Below are 20463 nucleotides of genomic sequence, written 5' to 3'. Positions count from 1 at the left end.
ACAATATGCACACATACAAAACTACACATAAACACAAATGAAATTTACTCACAAAGCATTGGTGAATATGCAGCTATAGAAGGTGCCACACTGAGAGACTGAAACCTAAAAATACATAGATGTGAAAGTAAACTTGTTAACCACAAAGCCATTTCTGTGTATAAAAGTATATGTTTGTGTGTGTGCACGCGTGCATACAAGTTACTCTTACAAATAGAGAATATGTGTGTTTGTGAGTGCATACAGCACAATACAAGTGTATAGTGCATATAGGACTATACAAGTGAATCTATATAAAAAATATATTTGTGTGAATACAATGAGTTTGCATGATGTATATCTGTTAAGCATGAGATACACACGTGAATCTGCAGTGTATACATAAACATATGGGTTTACATATCCATGACCACCGACTCTCAGTGGAATCTAAGATGGAAAATTAATTGTTATAGAGTTGTTGAAGAGTTCTGTACTGAGGAAATTATAGCTGTGAAAAGTAGTGACTTTTGTTAAATAGTAGACAGCAAGTTGATGACTGTTCTTGACGTGAGCTCTGGTAAACACAACTGGTTTCAACATTGGGCTGGTCAGTTCTGAATAGAATATCTTGAGGTTTGTAGAAAGGCATCTGAGCTGATTGCAAAACCCTGTATGTCATGTCTAATCTTCTGTGTAAGCGACTGCTACAACAGCTGTAACATGACTATGATGACCAGAAACAGTGAGACTGTGAACAACCAGACAGATCCAGTTATATAAGCCAGGCACTATAGGCTGATTAGTCTAGAAGACTAACATAGAGCTGCTGCTGTTGGCTGCCATTACCATGCAAACAGGCATGCCAATTGATTGGTTGAGAAAATGTATGATACAGGCTGGTGGGGGAGTTAGTTGATCTGAGGGGATGAAATTAAACTGTAAATCAGAAAATTTAACTTCACATAATTGACACACAACAATACGTGTGTGTGTGTGTGTCAGACATTTCAACGACTGCAACAAGAAGCACAAAGTCAGTGCAACATTCTACCTCATTACATTGGCAAACTCTAGCTGCTGTCTGACAGTATCAAGGAAAATACCCAGAGCGTGTATAACAGAGAGAATGAATGGAAAAAATAAATGTCCCAAGTTGTTGTAATTAAATACATTTGCCTGACCTGCTTGATAATTCAGACTGAAATTAACGAGAATAGAAACAGTTTATAAAAGTTTACTGAGAAAACAGGCAATTACATACCTGCCTGAAATAATGGGCTTCAACCATTAACTTAACCTTTTTTGTAACCACATATCTAATGAAATGTGGTTATATTAATTAAAAATGTTCTTTTTTTCTTTTTCTTTTACATTAATGAAATATTTGGAATATTACTTAAACAAAGAGCTTCTTACATAAAATTTTGATAGAAGATTTTAATTTAGTTACAAAACACTTTGACAAGACTGATGGAGATTGAAAAAAGGCTGCAACAATCCTATGCGAGGGAGAAAGCAGACAAAGAAGCCTGGGTTATAAAAAACATTAAGTCAAACCCAAAGGCCTTCTTTCATTACATGAAAGAAACAGCCTCAGTACGCTGCAAGGTAGGACCCCTCTTCCAAAAGGATGGCTCCCTCACAGACAGTCCAACGAGGATCAGTGAAGTACTGAATGTCCAGTTCAAAAGTGTCTTTACCACCCCGTTGGAACACAGACAAGCGAACGAACCAGTGGACTTTCCTTGCTGCCTCACCTATAACCAGCGAGGCAGTTACGATGGAATACATCGTCATTAGCAGAGAAGATATACTACTAGCCATAGATGAAGTGGGACGCAAACTCAACTGCTGGTCCTGATGGTTTCCCAGCAATCCTCCTCAAATCATGTAAGAATGCCCTGGCAAAACCCCTCCAGATTCTCTTCCAGAGCTTTCTTGCAAATGGCAGACTGCCAAGCAAGCTGAAGGAGGGAATAATATGCCCAATCCATAATGGGGGAAGCAGAGCAAATGCCAAAAACTATAGGCCTCTCTCTCTGACTTCACACATTAGCAAAGTCATAGAACGGATAGTCAGAGAGAAACTAACCGCATTCCTTGAGTGATATCCAGCATGGCTTTCAGCCAGGTAGGAGCTGCCTGACCCAGCTCTTACAACATTATGACTGGGTGTTGAGGCAGCTACTCAACAACTCAAATGTGGACATAATATACCTTGATTTTGCAAAAGCTTTTGACAAGGTGGATCATGGTATGATATGCCACAAACTGCATGATCTTGGCATAGCTGGAAAACTTGGAGAGTGGTTACATGACTTTTTGAAAGATAGAAGTCAGGCAGTTGTGGCTAATGGAGCCACCTCTATAAAAACACAAATAGTGAGCAGTGTTCCACAGGGCACTGTCTATTTATAGTCTTTTATGGGATCACTGCTTTTTATAGTGGCCCTCTCAGATATGCCCAGATAGCCACCCTTGCAAGCTATGCAGACGATACAAAGGTTTCGCAGAAAATACAGAACCCCAGTGATGTTGCACATCTGCAGCAGGAATTGGACTCAGTTTACAGACAGGCTGAGGATAATAATATGCAGTTTAATGCTGAAAAATTCCAAGCCCTGCACTACCAGCGTCCAAAACTGAATATGAAGCTTACAGGGTACACTGGTCCACAGGGAATTTCAATCCCAGAGCCTAAATCAGTGAGGGATCTGGGTATCAACATGAGTGATGATACCTCTTTCCAAGTGCACATTACCAGGATTGTGTCAAATACAGACGACCTAAATGGACATAGTTTTTTGTATGTAGGGTCTTCCATACTTTTTTAATCTTTTTATAGAAGTGAAAGGATCTGTAGAAAAAGATTTTGCCTATTTATTTATTTCCACAGTCCACCTGCCATGGTCATTAAATTGACTAGGAAAACTGTACGCAATAAATATCCAATACCAAACAATCTTAATCTTCATATTTAAACTGCATTAAACTATGGAAAGCTTACATTTACCTATTTTGAGTTACTTGAAAGGTGACATTCCCTTCCCTCTCCTATATCTGTTTATACCTTTGTTTACCTTTGATACTGTTGTTTCACTTTAAGGATGCTTATTTACCCATCCATTTTGATATTTTGACTGTTGTCCATTGTTTCAAATACATTTTAGCATTGTCATTCTAGCCCTTTTTAAACAATCACATGATTTGTCCCAAAGAATCAACCACGACAACTGATGTTAAATGATGATGATGATGATGATGATGATGATATATATATACACACACCCACACACATACAGGGTTTGGACAAAACAACGGAAACGCCTAGCATTATAGCATCATAATTTTGAAATATCTGTCAAATGCTTGTTTATTTTTATGTCTTTTGATTTATTATTAGTGTTGCTTGATATGTTTTGCTAAAATTGCTGTTTCTTTTCAGATATCATCAGAGAAAGGTAATTAAAATGACAGATCTATCAGACTTTCAAAGAGGTCAAATTGTTGGTGCTTGTATGGCAGGTGTTAGCGTAACGAAAATAGCCAAAATGTTTGGTGTATCAAGAAGTACTATCTCGAAAGTAATGACAGCCTTTGAGAAAGGGGGAAGAACCTAGTCAAAACAAAACTCTGGAAAGAAACCAAAACTTTCAGATAGGGACCGTATGTGAACTGTTAGAAAGGATCACAAAAGTACAGCTCCCAAAATTACTGCAGAGCTTAATGACCACCTCAAGAACCCAGTTTCCACAAAAACTGTTTGCCGGGAGGTGTACAAAGCCAGATTTCATGGGAGGGCTGCAATCAGAAAGCCACTACTTTCAAAAACAAAGCATTTAGGGTGGAGTAAAAACTTACAGAATTGGTCCCTAGAGCAGTGGAAGAATGTTATTTTCTCAGACGAGTCATCCTTTACCTTATTTCTGACCACCGGCCGAATGTACGTGTGGAGGACAACCAAAAGACGCATTTGACCCAGACTGCCTTCTTCCAACTGTTAAACACGGAGGAGGATCTGTGATGATCGGGGGGGGGGGGGCTATATCTTGGAAATCTGCCAGCCCAATGGTTTCCCTTCATGGCAGAATTAATAGTCAAAACTATGTAAGCATTTTATCTGATCAAATTCATCCTATGGTTGCAGAACTGTTTCCAGAGGGAAATGCAATCTTTCAGGATGATAATGCATCAATTCACATAGCTAAAGTTGTTACTGAATGGCACAAGGAACATTCTAGTAAAGTTGAACATCTTATCTGGCCCACCACAGTCCCCAGATCTCAATATTATTGAACATTTATTGTGCATTATAGAAAAACAAGTAAGGAGTCGACATCCTCCACCATCATTAAGACAAGAACTGGAGACTGTTTTAGCTGAAGAATGGACAAAAATTCATTTGGAAACAATTCAAACTTTGAACAAGTTCATATCTCGTAGAAGTCAAGCTGTAATTACAACCAAAGGCAGTCCTACCCCATAATAAAATAAATTTGTTTGAACTTTTTCAGGATTATTATGAGCTTATAGAACAAAGGTTAACTTGTTTCTTGGAAGAATACACACAAAATAGTCTATTTTGTATTTCTCTCTGGTTGTGCACTTGGATCTGAGAGTAGCCTGGCATTATTCATACATCCTTGACATGATGCTTTGTTTATCCTCTGCTATTTTGAGCGACAAGCAAGATTGTTGATAATTAGCATGGGGGTAGCTGGATTGAATATATATTTGGAGCTTTAACATCAATTGTTGTATTTATGGTAGGACACTGATGAGGTGAACTGCATGACTGCATAATGTTTCTACAACTGTTACATGATTATTTTGGTATTTTGATGAAATGCATGCATGCCCTATAAAACACTGAGTATCATACTTGTTTTCTGCTTATTGTTATTATTATTATTATTATTAGGGTGGTGAGCTGGCACAGTAGCACAGTAGACAAAATGCTCAGTGGTTTTTCACTCATCACTACATTCTAAGTTCGAATTCTACCTTTCATCCTTGCGGGGTCAATAAATTAAGTACCAATGAAACACTGGGATTGATGTAATCGACTAGTCCCCTCCCCCAAAATTTCAGGCCTTGTGCCAATAGTAGAAAGGATTATTATTATTATTATTATTATTATTATTATTATTATTATTATTTCTCAAGGCAGCAAAGTGATAGAGTGGCAGCATTATCGTGTATATAAGGAAGCTGGGGGGGTGGGGCCTAATCATCATCATCATCATAATCATCAACATTTAATGTCCACTTCAGCAGGTTTGTATGAGTAGGATGAGGTTTGTTCATGCAAACTCCGAAGTCAGTGACTTCCACTTTTAGCACTCTGCAGTTAGTTATAAATGTTGTTTGTTGTTGTTTGATAGTATGTCAGCTGTGATCCAGCAGACTTAGAATCAACTGTGTTCCTGAAGCAACTACTTTCTCTTTTTGCCTCATGTACAAGAGATTAAGAACTACATTATCCAGTATATGTTTCCTTTCCACAACACTAGTCTCAAAAAGTCTTCATGTGAACGTGACCTGGGTGTTATTGTTGACAGTGATTTGCGTTGGACAAAACACATCGCTAAAATTGTCAAGAAGGCTGAGGGTGTCTTGGCATCACTCACCAAATCCTTTGTGAGCCGCTCTCCGGCTATCTATCTGCGGCTTTATATAGCTATGGTAAGACCTCACCTGGAATTTGCATCACCGGTCTGGAACCCCTATCTTGCCCAGGACATCAATCGTCCGGAAGCTGTTCAGCGACGTGCAACCAAAAGAATACCCTCCATCAGGCATTTGCCATATCCTGAACGCCTTACTTCCCTGGGCATGGACACATTGAAACTCCGACGTCTGGCAGCTGACTTGGCAGACACCCATAAAATTATCAACCATCGCACAAACAATAACTCTGAGCACCTCTTCAAACTCCACCCATCTAACACCCGTGGACATATTTACAAAGTAAGAAAACAGCACAGCTCCCATGACTTCAGGAAACATTTTTTTACGCTGAGAGTTGCTGAAGCATGGAACAAACTGCCGGCATCGGTTGTTAGTTGTCGGAGCACTGCATCCTTCAAAACTTCCATGCTTCCTGAGATTCGCCAACACTACACTTGATTTTCTCCCCTCCATACACGCACAAGCATGTATCTGACTCATTCATTGTTCGCTTTCCAGACATTTCTACATTACTGCATGTAATTTATATGCACTTTCTGACAAGTTGTGGTGCACCTGAGCACTGTATACAATTAATTTCATTATTATTATTATTAAGAAAAAAAAAATAGTAGCATGTGATTTTAGTGATTCTGTATTGGTAGAGAGAAAGTGTATGTGTATGTGGTGTGTCTGTAAATGAGTTAAATGGGAGTAGGTACAAAACATATAACCCAAACAAGTTTCTAAAACAATGCACTGGTTATACCTACACAAATTATATATGTCTAATTATGACTAAGAATGTTATTACTCTAACCTAACTGATATAGCTATTAATAATTAATAAATCATTAGCATAGAATGGTAAATAATCAAATAATGATAAGTTTTTCTACAATAGGCACAAGCCTGAAATTTGCAGGGTGGGGTCTAATCAATTACACTGACCCCAGTACTCAACTGGTGCTTATTTCATCAACCCTGAAAGGATGACAGGCAAAGTCAACCTCAGTGGAATTTGAACTCAGAATGTCAAGTCAGAAGAAATGCCTGCCATGTTAATTCTGCTAGATTACTGGTTTCTATTTTTGGCACAAGGCCAGCAATTTTGAAGGAAGAGGATTAGCTAATACCATGGACTTTTGTACTTGACTGATACTTTATTTTATCGATACTAAAAAGTGGGAAAAGGAAAAGCTGACTTTGGCAGGATTTGAACTCACAATGTAAAGAACCTAAAGAAATACTGCAAAGCATTTTGTCTGACAGTCTAATTATTCTACTAATCCAAGGGTTCACATATGGCTGTGTGGGTAAGAAATTCTCTCTGCATTTATTTAGTTCAATCTCACTGTACCTCAGGCATCTTTTCACATAACATCAAGTCAAGAAATATAGTAGATAAAAACTATACAGAGGTTCCTTGAATGTATTTATTCATATATGTGTGTATATGTATTAGCATTAATGGTAGGCTTGGTACATCAAATAAAAATATCTTTTCTGCATAAATTATATCACTTTATGCCGATATCAAATTTGTCTTTTACTCCTTACAAAAAACAAAAATCTATAAACCTAAGTACCAGCAAAATATTAGACTAGATAATGTAATTGACTGAAGATGCTAAATTCCTCACATTATGCAACATGTTAAATAGATATTTTTTTTACATTTGATAAACTATATTTCATGGTGTGTATCCCAGTTGTTATAATGCTGCACTTATGATCATAAAGATCATGGTTTCCATTCCAAGAGCAGGTTATGGATTGTGTTCTGGAGCAAAATACTTCACTTCACACTGACCCAGTCCACTCAGTTAAACATTTTTTTCAATAGCTGAGGAGTTAAACCTGTGATGGATTGGTGTCCCACTCAGGGAAGAGGAGAGTTGTGATCTCAGTCACTTATACATCATGGAAACCAGATTAACTTCTGGCTTAATTAGTCCAAGGGCTCCAGACAAATGCAAGTCTATTTTTGATGGCTTACAAGGTACACTCTTTCCAAAAACAAAAATAAAAATCCTAAATATTCCACCTGTGTCTCATAGAACACAGGATACAAGATCAGGTTTTAAGTTACTAGTAAATGTTAGTTCAAGAAAGGGCCTACCAAAACTGAAAATGCATCTTGTAATTTCATCTGTCTTATAGGCCATCAAATATGGCAATAATTGAAGCCAACCTCTGGGATGAATTATTATAGATCCCAGCTTACTTGTTATGGACTTGGAACAGTCTTGATCCCTGAAATGAAACACCAATGGTAATTCATGCAGCAATCTAAATGGATCCCTTAGAAAAATAAAAGAATATAATTATCAGTTTCAAATTTTGGCATAAAGTCAAAACTTTGTGGAAGTGGGAGAGTCGATTATATCAACCCCAGTATTCAACTGGTACTTATTTTATCAACCCCCTCCTCCAAAGGAAGAAAGGTAAAGTCAATGTCAGTGGAATTTGAACTCAGAATATAAAGACATGAAATGCCATTAAGATTTTTGTCCAGTGTGCTAATGATTCTACCAGCTTGCCACCTTAAAAAGGAAAGTGCATAATTATTAAGACTAGATCTATATCGGTTTATCTCTGGCTACTCTTGCATAAAAAGGTAGAACACATTACACAATATAATGCTTATAGACCTTTAAATAGATGAGATGGTCACAGGTGAAATGTCTTTGAAGACAAGTTTGTGCTTTACCAGGGTTGATCTAAGGTTTAACAACAACCCTTACATATTGGACAATGAGGAACCCTCTCAATATAGTTAACTTAACGTGCAGAAATAGCAGTCAAATTTCTCACAAATCATATTCTATCATCTTGAATAAGGGAAGTGAACATTAGATAGTGCAGTACCAGATAGCGACAAGAAAAAAAGATAGTTTCAGCTTAAACATGCCTGCTCTAACAGGATTAGCCAGGAGTAAATAACAACATATGAGTTTGTCTGTCATCTAATTTTAAAATGCCTCTTTAGATTATGGAAAGATAAAAATAGGCATTGCTGTGTAAATTGTATTATCATCACATAAATGCCAACATGTCAGTTATATGTGCTACATAATGGATGAGATTAACAGAATAAAGGCAAACATTAGAGAAGCCATGTTTATACAATCATATTTCAGTACTTGATTCTAAGCATTCCACTTCATTAATAACACCATATTCCTTAAGAAACATAGAAACATCAACCACATTGGTTTCATCAGTTGTGAGATGGGACATACATAAGAGATGGGCACAGCGAGATGTCCCGAGAACTTCTTTGTGGTTACCAAATGTGCTAGATGCAACAACCAGATCTCCTCAAATCATATCCTGCATTGGGAACATCGGAAAGTTTCTTTGGAAAATGTAGTGCTAAATATACACATATAAAGATGAGATAGTCATAAATAGGACATCAAACACAGATCTGCTTAAAAAACAATTTGAATATAGCAATTTAAATTGTAATAACAGAAATGTGCAAATATCACACAATCATGTTGCATTTTCTCCCACCACCACCCTATCTCTGATCAATATGAAACACTGTGCTCCAGTTTGAAATCAATGTATGCCACGTAGATAAAATAAAATGAAAGTGAGTTTAATGGTTGTCAATACAGATCTCATTTCCAATCAGACAACAGAAAGAATATGGTCAATCAGGCTAAAGACACATACAATACAAAGAAAAATAGACTGAGATCAATATCTGGTTAAGACATTTAGATTACACAATTCCTGGTTTGATCTCAATGGGCAGTATCATGCACAGGCATTATCTGTTATAACCTTGAGGAGTTAAAACATGTTTTGTCAGTGAAATTTGACCGATGGGAAATGTGTGGGAGCCCATCAATAGATATCATTATCATTTTAATGTTTGCATATCCAGCATGGGTTGAACAAAATGCATTAAGGTAGACAGGTGCTCTTCCTATCACTAACACTAACTTGTTTCCGAGTAAGGTAATATTTCTCATTGTCCTTTAAACAATGAACAGCTCAATGGCCAGGCATGGCAGATTGTAAACAAGGATACTGTGTGTCTGGGCAGTGACTCTGTTTCCAAGATTACAAACAGGCACACATTTATTTTTTACTTGTTTCAGTCACTGCCTTAAAGAATTTAGTTGAACATATTGCCCTCAGTATCAATTTTTTTAATCTGGTACTTATTCTATAGGTAGCTTTCGCTGAACCACTAAGATACAATGTCATAACCAAAGCAACAATGGTTGTCAATCAAGCAGTGAGAGGGACAAACACAAACACACAAATATATATATATATATATATATATATATATACATGACAGGCTTCTACACAATTTCCACCAACCAAATGCACTCACAGTGCATTGTTTGACCCAGAGATCAAGGTGCTGTGCAACAGGACTGAATCAGAAACCATGTGGTTACGAAGCAAGCTTCTTAACCACACAGTCATGCTTATCCTCATCATCATCATTTAATGTCTCTCTTCCATGCTGGTATGGGTTGGATGGTTTGACCAGAGCTAGTAAGCAGGAGAGCTGCACCAGGTTCCAGTCTGATTTGGCTTGGCTTCTATGGCTGGATGCCCTTCCTAATGCCTACCACTTTACAGAGTGTGCTGGGTGCTATTTACATGCTACAAGTACAGGAGCTTTTAATGTGGTGCCAGCACACCTATACACATGTATATGATAAGCTTATGGTTTCCATTTACAAATTCTATTCACAGAGCATGGTCAGCTTGAGGCCAAAGAACATTTACCCACAATGCCACACAGTGGGAACAAACCCTGAACCACATAGTAACAAATGAACTTCATAATTGTGTGGCTGTGCCTGCAACTCTCATGAAGTTAACTGTGGCAATGTTATTTTAAAGAAAATTTAAGAATGACAACAGAACATTTACTGACAGACTCATCACTAAAAATAAAAGTAAAATTTGTTATCAAATTTATTTTGAATGGGATCATTTCACCTGATGGCTTATTCAGCAAGATAAATAAGCCATTAGACAAAACTAGAGTCCCACTGAAAAAAATAAAAAATAGGCTGGTGATATGCAAAAGGCACCCAGTACACTTTATGGAGTGGTTGGCATTATGAGGGGCATCCAGCCTCAGAAACCAAGCCAAAACAGATTGGAGCCGGATACAGCTCTCTGGTTTACCAGCACCAGTCAAACTGTGTTACTCAGGCTAGCATGGAAAATGGACACTAAATGATGATGATGACAATGTAATGCTAACTCATTACTTTCTACAAATCAAAAACATTGTTAGTTATTGCTTTACATTTTAATATCATGCATTTGAAGTGCAGCATTTCATGACATTCCTGGCAGTAACAATCAGTGACAAGAACATATCTGTGCAACTTATATGGAATAAATACCATAAGGCATTTTTGCTTCACACACCAATTTTATCAGTAAAAGATATTTTTTGTTGTTTTGTTTTGTTCTTTTACCTTTTACTTGTTTCAGTCATTGGACTGCAACCAAGCAGGGGCACCAGCTTGATGTGTTCAGTCAAATATATCAAATAAGTACTTATTTTTTTAAAGTTTGGCACTTATCCTATTGGTCTCTTTAACTGAACCAGTAAGTTACAGGGACAACAAACTATCACTGGTTGACAAGAATTTTTTTATATATATATATATGTGTGTATATATATGTGTGTGTGTGTGTGTTTGTCCCCTTCATCAACGCTTGACAACCGGTGTTGTTGTGTTTATGTCCTTGTAGCTTAAAGGTTCAGCAAAAGAGAACAATAGAATAAGTACTACGCTTAAGAAATAAGTCTTGGGGTTGATTTGTTCAAATAAAACCTTTTAAAGCGGTGCTCCAACATGGCAGCAGTCAAATGACTGAAACAAGTAAAAGAATAAAAGCATACATATATATATATAATCAAAATAAGCAACGGGATATCAAGTAGTGATGCAGTACGACCGTTTCAAGTGGCTCCATTTAATTGAACAATACAATCATTACATCAATTTTATAGACAGTTACTTTATATCCAATTGACTACTCCTAATGTCTTCTTTTCTCCCTGAGGAAAAGGGATACATATGACAATATTTATGACCATACTTAGCCATGAACTCTCAACTCACTCTTGTCCTTCATTCAAAACAGACATAATCTTCTAATCTTAGATTTAGTAGTTGATAAAGAGATAAATGAATTACAATCCTTTACAACGCTATGACCCTAATGGGCTTCATGCGATTCTTGGAAGTGTAGTCTATTCTTAGCTGCAATAGCGACAACATGAACTTCCTCCATCTTCTTGCGCTGTTAAAGTATTTGAGAAAAATTATATTAATGTGTCCAACTGGTTAAAATTCTATTTATTTATTTGTGCAGTTGAAGATGGCACTGCATTAAAATTGATATAATGATTGCATTGTTCAATTATATGAAGCCACTTGAAAGTCGTACTGCATTACTACTTGATATCCTGTTACTTATTTTGATTTTATTCACCTTACTTCAAGCTGTGCGGATAATACAGAACTGACTTGGTGCTTCAACTTAGTTACCTAATTCAACTGAATCTAAATTATATATATATATATGACAGGCTACTATAAAGTTTCCATCTACCAAAGTCACTCACAAGGCATTAGTCAGCTTGGGGCTATACAGAAGACACTTGCCTAGATGCTGCACAGTGAAACTGAACCCAAAACCACATGGTTGCAAAGCAAGCTTCTTAACCACACAGCCATGCATACATACAACATAACAGGCTTCCACATAAGTTCTGTGTATCAAATTTTACTCACTAAATATTTGTTGACCTAAAACTAAAGACATTCACCTAAGACACTACACAATGCAATCAAACCCTGGGAGTACCCACATAAACCATATTTATTGAAGTACAATGAAATTGTGAATATAATACAACTCTAAACTTTGGTATCTAAAAATCAATAATAGATTTTCCAGTCTTATCTTTTCTTTTTACACTCAAATTTAATGCCACCCATCAAATCTGTTCTGCATTAAATTTCTTCTCACAATGTTTTGTATTAAGTTTCTTGCATTATATAAGAATAACAATGACTTGTAGGGACACCATATTTTGTTATGCAACCATAATATTAATATCTACAAAGTATATTTATTTCTTTATTACTTTTTCCTGGGATGCTACAAAGTATATTAAATGCTTTTATGAGTCAACACTGTGTTCTACTGTGTTAGCAATGCTATTACATCACTTACTAAGGTTATCTCCACAGATTTTCTATAGAAATGATAGCCAACACTGATTTTGTTATGTTTGATTTGGAAACATCAAAGCAAAATCAGTGCTACAGAAAATCTGTAGAGATAATCTTAACAAGTCATATAAGGATAAATACTGTAAATATATTCATATTAAAATTTATATAGAATAAAATCCATGGCCTGTAATGTTTAGTCTCACTACATTTATTTTCTTCACTCTAGTGTATAAGTATTTTTAGTTAAATCCTCCTGCATTACTTACACTGTTGTACTAGGCCACCTCAGACACATTTTCCATTTAATTTACACAATGTGGGTCAGTCTTTTTATTTATTTAAATAGAAAAACTAAATTTTTATAGGTTACAACAAATAAAGTTTGTGTTAAACAGCTTTAATCATTATTGAATGTGTTAGACATTGAAAAGAATTACAGTCAAGGCCAGCAACAGTACAAAGTTCTTGAGTACCCAACCATTTTAAACATGATTAGCTATTACTGTGTGTGTTTTTGTTTCCTGTAAAACTGTTGTTGGTGACTTGTTTTATTCTTCCCTATTGTCAGCAAAAACAGGTCTGGCAATTCTAAAAAATGTCAGCAAACCAATTTATTATGACAAAAGATACAAAACTGTTGCTACATAAAAAACAAATTCTTGTAGATATCCCAGTTTTATCTGCCAGAGTGTACTAAGCTAAAATGCAGTTGAGAAGGGGAGGAGAGGTATTTTGTAAAATAAAGCATTAAAAATAAAAACACAGAAGTACGAATAGTCTTAGAGATCATTGATAAGATAAGATGGCTCTGCAGGCAACACATCCATTTTACAACTACATAGTTCTGTGTTCAGTCCCACTAAGCGTACACATTGGGCAAATGTCTTCTTCCATAAACTCAGGTCAATGTAACACTTGAGAGTAACTTGTCAAGGAAACAGTCCTTGTTCTTGATTGACAGAGTTAAAACCCTTTTGCATTCAGATTACTCTATCAAATGTAAGGATTATTTATTCAGTTTTCAAATATTCATGCATTACATTGTAGCTTGAAGAATTTGATGATGTGAGAGCTTATTTTTAGAATAATGTTGTAGGGTAGGCATGAGAAGCTAGGTCTGGCCAGTTTGAACATAAAACAGGTAGAATATTTGAGCCAGATATGGTCAGTTTAAATGGCCATATCTAAAGGGTCATTCTGTCACCCTGCTTAGCACCACCACCTGGTCTTAGGGTGCTATTAGATAAATCTACTCTGCTGCAAGTATTCAGGTCAGGTCTCTTCCTTTCTCCTCACCAGTCTCAGAGGCACAAAAAACAGTCTTGGGTGACACTCTTCAGTGTCAGACTAAACCATAAAAACAAAAAGAACCTGATACTGACAACAATAAAATTGGTATTTAAATTGAAATCTCAATAAAAAAAATAGGGTTTCTAAAGTCAACAATAGAACCTCTATATAATTGTTCAATCTGCAAGAAAACAGCCAAATCTCTCTTAAATTTTATACTACTGTTTAAAAAAGAGGACACATTGGTAGACTCTGATAAATAAAAAAGAAATTATCAATGATCTTGATCTTAAGTCTTCTTGATCAGGTTTGAATTGGGGTCAAACAATAACAACATGAACCAAGGAGGAAATTGCAAACTAAAGGTGATAAAGGTGGCAGTGGTAGTTAATGAATGCTTCTTTCATTTTTAAAATGTTAGAAATGTGGTTGGAGATCAGTGGACAAGGTCAGACAGATTACATTTCTTGGAAATAGGACACGCCTTCGTGTAGGCAAGTAACTAGCTTGAAAGTGCATTGTTTGAGAATAATGAAAGAGACATTCCCTGGACCAATCACTTTGTTGGAGTGGAGTGGGCAGAGATGTTTTAGCACTTGGTATCTGGATAAATGTGGTGGTGAGACAGGTGGAATGGAAGAAGAGTTCTGAGTGTGTATGTAGTGTAAAATGATTAACTTTTTGTATCTTCTTCAATAATTAATATTAAAAAGGAATGTGGCTGTGTGGTAAGAAGCTTACTCTCCAACCACACGGTTCCGGGTTCAGTTCCACCACATAGCACCTTGGGCAAGTGGCTTCTACTATAGTCTTGGGCTGACCAAAGCCTTGTCAGTGGATTTTCTAGACAAAAACTGAAAGAAGCTTGTCGTGTGTGTGTATGTGTATATGTATGTATGTGTATATATATATATATATATATATATATATATATATATATATATATATATATACACACACACACATACACACACACATGTATTTGAGTGTCTGTCTGTGTGTTTATTCCACCCACCCACCATTGCCTTGACAACAGATTTCGGTGTGTTTACATCCTTGTAACTAAGTAGTTTGGCAAAAGAGACTGATAAAATAGTACAAGGCTTCAAGTCCTGGGGTTGATTTCTTCCACTAAAAATACCCTTTAAGGCAGTGCTCCAGCATGGCCACAGTCAAAATGACTGAAACAAGTAAAAGAATACTTAGTCTTGAAACCCAAATTGTAATAGGTTAGTATGCTTATATTGTTGTGTACTTTCAATAACTATATACGAAATATATGATTTAGACTAAATACAAACAGAAGAATCAGAATTATCAGTACCATAAACTGAGGAGTTGAAAATTGTCTGTCCCAACTCTACAGCCTTGTTTGCAGATATTGCAGTGGTGAATAAAAGCTTCTAAGTTGGTTAAGATGGATGACTTCCTCTAGATGTTGAAAGCAACATTCTTCATTTATAAAACATTGAATGAGGATCTCATGTGTGAGAGACATACATAATTGTCTAAAATGGATCCAAGTAAAGTACAGTTGCAGCCAATGCAGTTTGAACAGAGCTGATGGAACTTTTAGCATTGAGATTTCTCGGTCAAATGTAAAGCATATTTATTCACATTGATTTGAATTAGTCATGCATCACCTTGTAACTTTAATATTTTTATAATGTGATTGTTAATTTTTAGAATAATACTATAGGGTAAGTATGAGAGGCCAGATCTGGCTGGTTTGAAGATAAAACAGATTATTTTTTATATATATATATATAAAAAATAATCTATGACGAGCTTCTTTCAGTTTCCGTCTACCAAATCAATTCTCAAGGGTTTGGTCAGCCCAAGGCTACAGAAGACACTCGCCCAAGGTGCCACACTGTGGGACTGAACCTGGAACCATGTGGTTGGTAAGCAAGCTATTTACCAGACAGCCACTCCTGCGCCTAATGGTTGACATTTTTCATTTGCAATTTCATCACCATACACTTATCTAAAGCAAACACACACATACATATAAATTTTACATTGTGTTGACAAACTCAAGCTAAAAAATGTTTTGCAGAGGAATTAACAGATGCTATTACCAGGAATTTGGCACAAGCAAATTCAAATACCTCAGTCTTCAATGATGCAACAGTTCTAATCATATAATGATGATTATGCATTGATATATACCTATGTGATTAAGGTGTCAAGCTGGCAGAATTGCTAACATGCCAGGCAAAATGTTTAGCATCCATTTTTAAGTTCTGAGTTCAAATTCCACTGAGGTTGACTTTACCTTTCATCCTCTCAGGGTCGATAAATTAGTACCAGTCGAGTACTGGGGTTGATGTAATCAACTAATCCCCTCTCACAAAATTTCCAGCCTTGCATCTATAGTAGAAAGGATATGTATCTATGTGACTAGAAAAAAAAATCGTCCATTCTATCATCCTCCCTAAGTTAATCAAACAGTAGAGATTTCAATCAGTAATAACTTCAAAAGCATACTAGAAACTCATCAACATACCAAATAACCAAGACTGAAGCACAGACCTTTAAATCTTCAGTTTAACATACCCCTCTCAACAGAGATATTTTGGCTATCTATTAATGGGTTCATATATGTGAAGAAACTTATTTGCCACTGTAAAAATAAAAATAATTTTGCTGAAACATGTTAAATAATGAGTAGAGAGAAAAACCCATCCAACATTAGGAAAAAAATACCGATATATAAGTCACACCCTCTAATTTAGTGTTAAATTTTGGTAGAAAATTTTTTTCCCTTCATAGTTTTAGCTTTATCTCATAATGAGTAGAGAGAAAAACTCATCCAACATTAAGAAAAAAATACCATTATATACTAATATATAAGTCACACCCTCTAATTTAGTGTTAAATCTTGGTAGAAAATGTTTTCCCTTGATAGTTTTAGTTTTGCCTTGTGTATAAATCATGCCCCAGTTTTATCAATTAAAATCAAGCATAAAATAGAGTGACATACACATGTAAATATGGTAATTCAGAATAGGTTTGTTTTGTTTATACACCTTTCATTTACAGGATTTAGATTTGTCTAAAATCTATATATTTATACAAATAATGCAACAGATGTACTGCAGCTATTACATTTTTCAAGTTAGGTAAACACACACAGCAATTCAGCTGTTACAGCCTGCTGAAAACGTCAGCCAGAACTCTTACAAATCACACCCAAATCCTGAAATGAAGGCTAACTAAACAATATAAGTTGTTCTTGATATACAAACAATGGGACTGTCACAAGCAGTATGTACATCCTCATAGTGTTTTGACAGTGGCTGATATGAGACTACCTGACGACACCAAAAGTTACCTTGAGTGAACTAGAAAAAGTTTCTGCTTGGGTATGTAACCTGCTAGATGTAACAGCCAAATTTCTCTCAAATCACTCCTGGCTATCTTAAATTAGAAAAGGGTATATTAGAAATTGTTGTCCTATACCTACAGCAGACAATATATAAAACAGATAGATATGGTCAGTAAACAGATGATAGACAAACAGACAGACGGCATCTGCCTACCTTAAAGTCTATGGAGAATAACTGTAATTAAATATCCAAATCCACAGTTTGGGTCACAGATATACATATATATATATATATATATATATGTATATATCATTTTACACCTGCCCTTCCATGCTAGATCGTGTAGGATGGATTTTCTGAGGTGAATTTCTATGGCCAGACAATCGTTCTGTTGCCAACACTTTTAGTCATTTCGTGAAATATGCAGGGACATAGTGTATGCATTCTAAAATGGAGATACACATGGTGACATACATACATACATACATACCTATATATATATCAATCTTCTATACTCACTATTCTTTGGCGGGTCTTGCAGGTAGAATCCTCAAGCACCTCCTCTCTAGGGGCCCATGAGAAGTCATTAGACATTTTGGCTGGATTCCCAAGCATGACCAACTGAGACCGGATATTATCCAACCATCTTGTTCTTGGTCTGTCCCTAGGTTTCCTGTTAGATGGTTCAGCTTAAAGAATCCCATCTTGTGATTCTTTCCTGCCACACTCTAATACTAGAGCTGTGACTTCTCAATGTGGAGTAATAGCAGCTCAGTTTGGAGATACTCCCCAATCTTCATGCTTCACACTCTACCAAGTAATATTACTCCAGAGCTACTTCAAGTTTCATGACAGTATAGTAGTCAGATGAGCTTATAGTATGCTGAGCAGAATCTAGCAATTATTCAGTCTCAAATGACTGTAAGGAGATGCAAGGAAAAAACAAGTAAAATCAAGAAGGAAATGTTAAGAAACATTTTAAGGGGAAGAGGGATAAAAGAATATTGTTATGTTTAGTGTTAACATAAAAAAATACTATATCTAGTGGTGAGCAGTTGAATGGGAGTGCATTGAGATGTTAAAATATGAGACTAATCTGACGTGATGGAGGTGCTCATCAAGTTGAATAATAGACACTCTTCAAGATGCATACATCTTGTAAAAATCTCTGATCTTGAGTTTAGAAGGTCAGTTCAGTACTTCAAACTTATAAGGATGTATGTTCTTTTACTTAGAGAGAACCTACACTCTTTTAATCAATTTGATGTACGACCTAGAACTCTCTATGATGCTCCATTTGAAGTCATAGTATATTGCTATCCCCGAGATTCAAGATATGTCATGCTAGCTTTGTACTCTTTTTTCATCTACATGCTTGAAAAAAGACTAGTGGTTAGTATATCTTTTTCTGAAGCTTTTCCTTTATGTGTGAGTGTGCATAAATATGTTTCTTTATTAGCCACACAGGGCTGTACACAGACGGGACAGATTACAAAGTAGAGCTTTTCTTTATGGGGAGAAAAAAAAAAGTGGTGTAGGTTTTCGATCAAAAGGGAAAGAAAAGAAAAAAACAATCAATAGGGATCGTGTATCACAGAAATGTCATGAAGTAAAGTGTAAAGGAAGAAACAGACAGGGTTTATCCGTGGAAAGAAAAGCCTATGGAAAAGATCACAGTAACCTCGATCAATAATGTCACATGTTAACACATTTGTTTGCAAGTAGGTAACCCTCTTTTTAAATTTTTCCAGGTTCATAGGATTATGCTCAAGGTGGCTTCTTCATTCATACATGCCATCCTTGCTACATTCACCTATCCTTTTTCGAAACATTTGCTTGACAAAACCTGCCTTTCTACTCTCACTTTCCTTTTCAAGTGGTACTTGAAGAACTTGAGAGATTGACCAAAGAGGAAAGTGTTTGTCTCCAATCCTTTCAGACGCGTCCACCAGATACATTCTTTCGCCATAGCCACAAGAATGATGAAAATAGCTCTTCCTTCCCATTTGAAGGAAGGAAGCGTGACAATATTGACAACAGACTCGGCTGATAAATCAACTTGTCCCACACGTGACAGTAGTTGTTCGACATAAGCCCACAGGTCGGAAATTGTTGGACACTGCATGAGTACATGCAGAACGGTTTCGTCGCTCTGACCGCATCTCAGGCAGGTCGGCCCCATGTTTCTCGAGCCATGTCTGTAGAGCTTATCCTGAACGGGTAGTACTTCTTGGTAGCACTGCCTGGCCAGGGATCTCTGGAAGTTGTCTATGGGCCCTGGCCCGAAAGTCGTCCTGAACAGGCGGGTCAGGTATTCCTCATCAATGTCCAGGTTTGCCTCGAGCTCGTCGTCATACCTCCCCTCCACTAATCCCCTATAGAATGCTTTGGTTGAGTTGAAGTCACTCAAGGTCGACCCGGGACGGCATAGTTGCTTGAGAGCAACGTGACACTCGCGGTGCCATCTGCCCTTCCTCGGCCTCTTTTTGATCCACGACTGCAGAGTGTGTATAAATATATAAAACCTCACACATGTATAGATACATACATAAATATATAAATATACATATATTCAGACTATCAGATATATGTAGGTTGACAGATTTTATATCATACAAGGCATAGACAATACATAGAAGGTGCATTCAAAGAGTATCTGACTTTATTTTTTCCCACCAAAACTAATACCATATTGGCAAAATCCTTTGGGTGGGAGTTGACACCACCCTTTCTGTGCACAAGTGAATATTTTCACACCATTAAGCTGTATCAGTTCCCAGCTGTTATACCTACAGTACAGACATATGCATGCTCAGCAGATTTTCATTTTTACACAAGATAACTGGATGCAGAGACCATTAAACCCATGTCTCATTACCCATGATGATGGTCTTCATGAAATCTGGCTCAGGGTTTGCACAATCCAATGTGTCTTGAGCAAT

The 20463-nt window shown here is 36.5% G+C and overlaps 1 protein-coding gene across 4 annotated transcripts in view; it reads right to left on the bottom strand.

Moving 5' to 3' along the window:
* Window positions 1-20463, bottom strand: part of LOC115217975 (ubiquitin-associated protein 1) — a 106709-nt gene that overhangs the window by 52033 nt on the left and 34213 nt on the right. Inside the window, exon 2 of one of the 4 annotated variants that reach the window (XM_036507828.1) lies at window positions 7775-7908. The exons of 2 other annotated variants lie outside the window; for them this stretch is intronic. The gene's annotated coding sequence lies outside the window, so the exon portion shown is untranslated. Of the gene's footprint in view, window positions 1-52; window positions 106-7774; window positions 7909-20463 lie in introns of all 4 variants that reach the window. One more of the 4 variants, XM_036507826.1, reaches the window with a different exon arrangement.

This window comes from Octopus sinensis, linkage group LG12 (assembly GCF_006345805.1).
Source record: "Octopus sinensis linkage group LG12, ASM634580v1, whole genome shotgun sequence".
NCBI classification, from domain to species: Eukaryota; Metazoa; Mollusca; class Cephalopoda; order Octopoda; family Octopodidae; genus Octopus; species Octopus sinensis.
The sequence above is the reverse complement of the archived record's forward strand: the minus strand, read 5'-3'. Positions and strand labels throughout refer to the sequence as shown.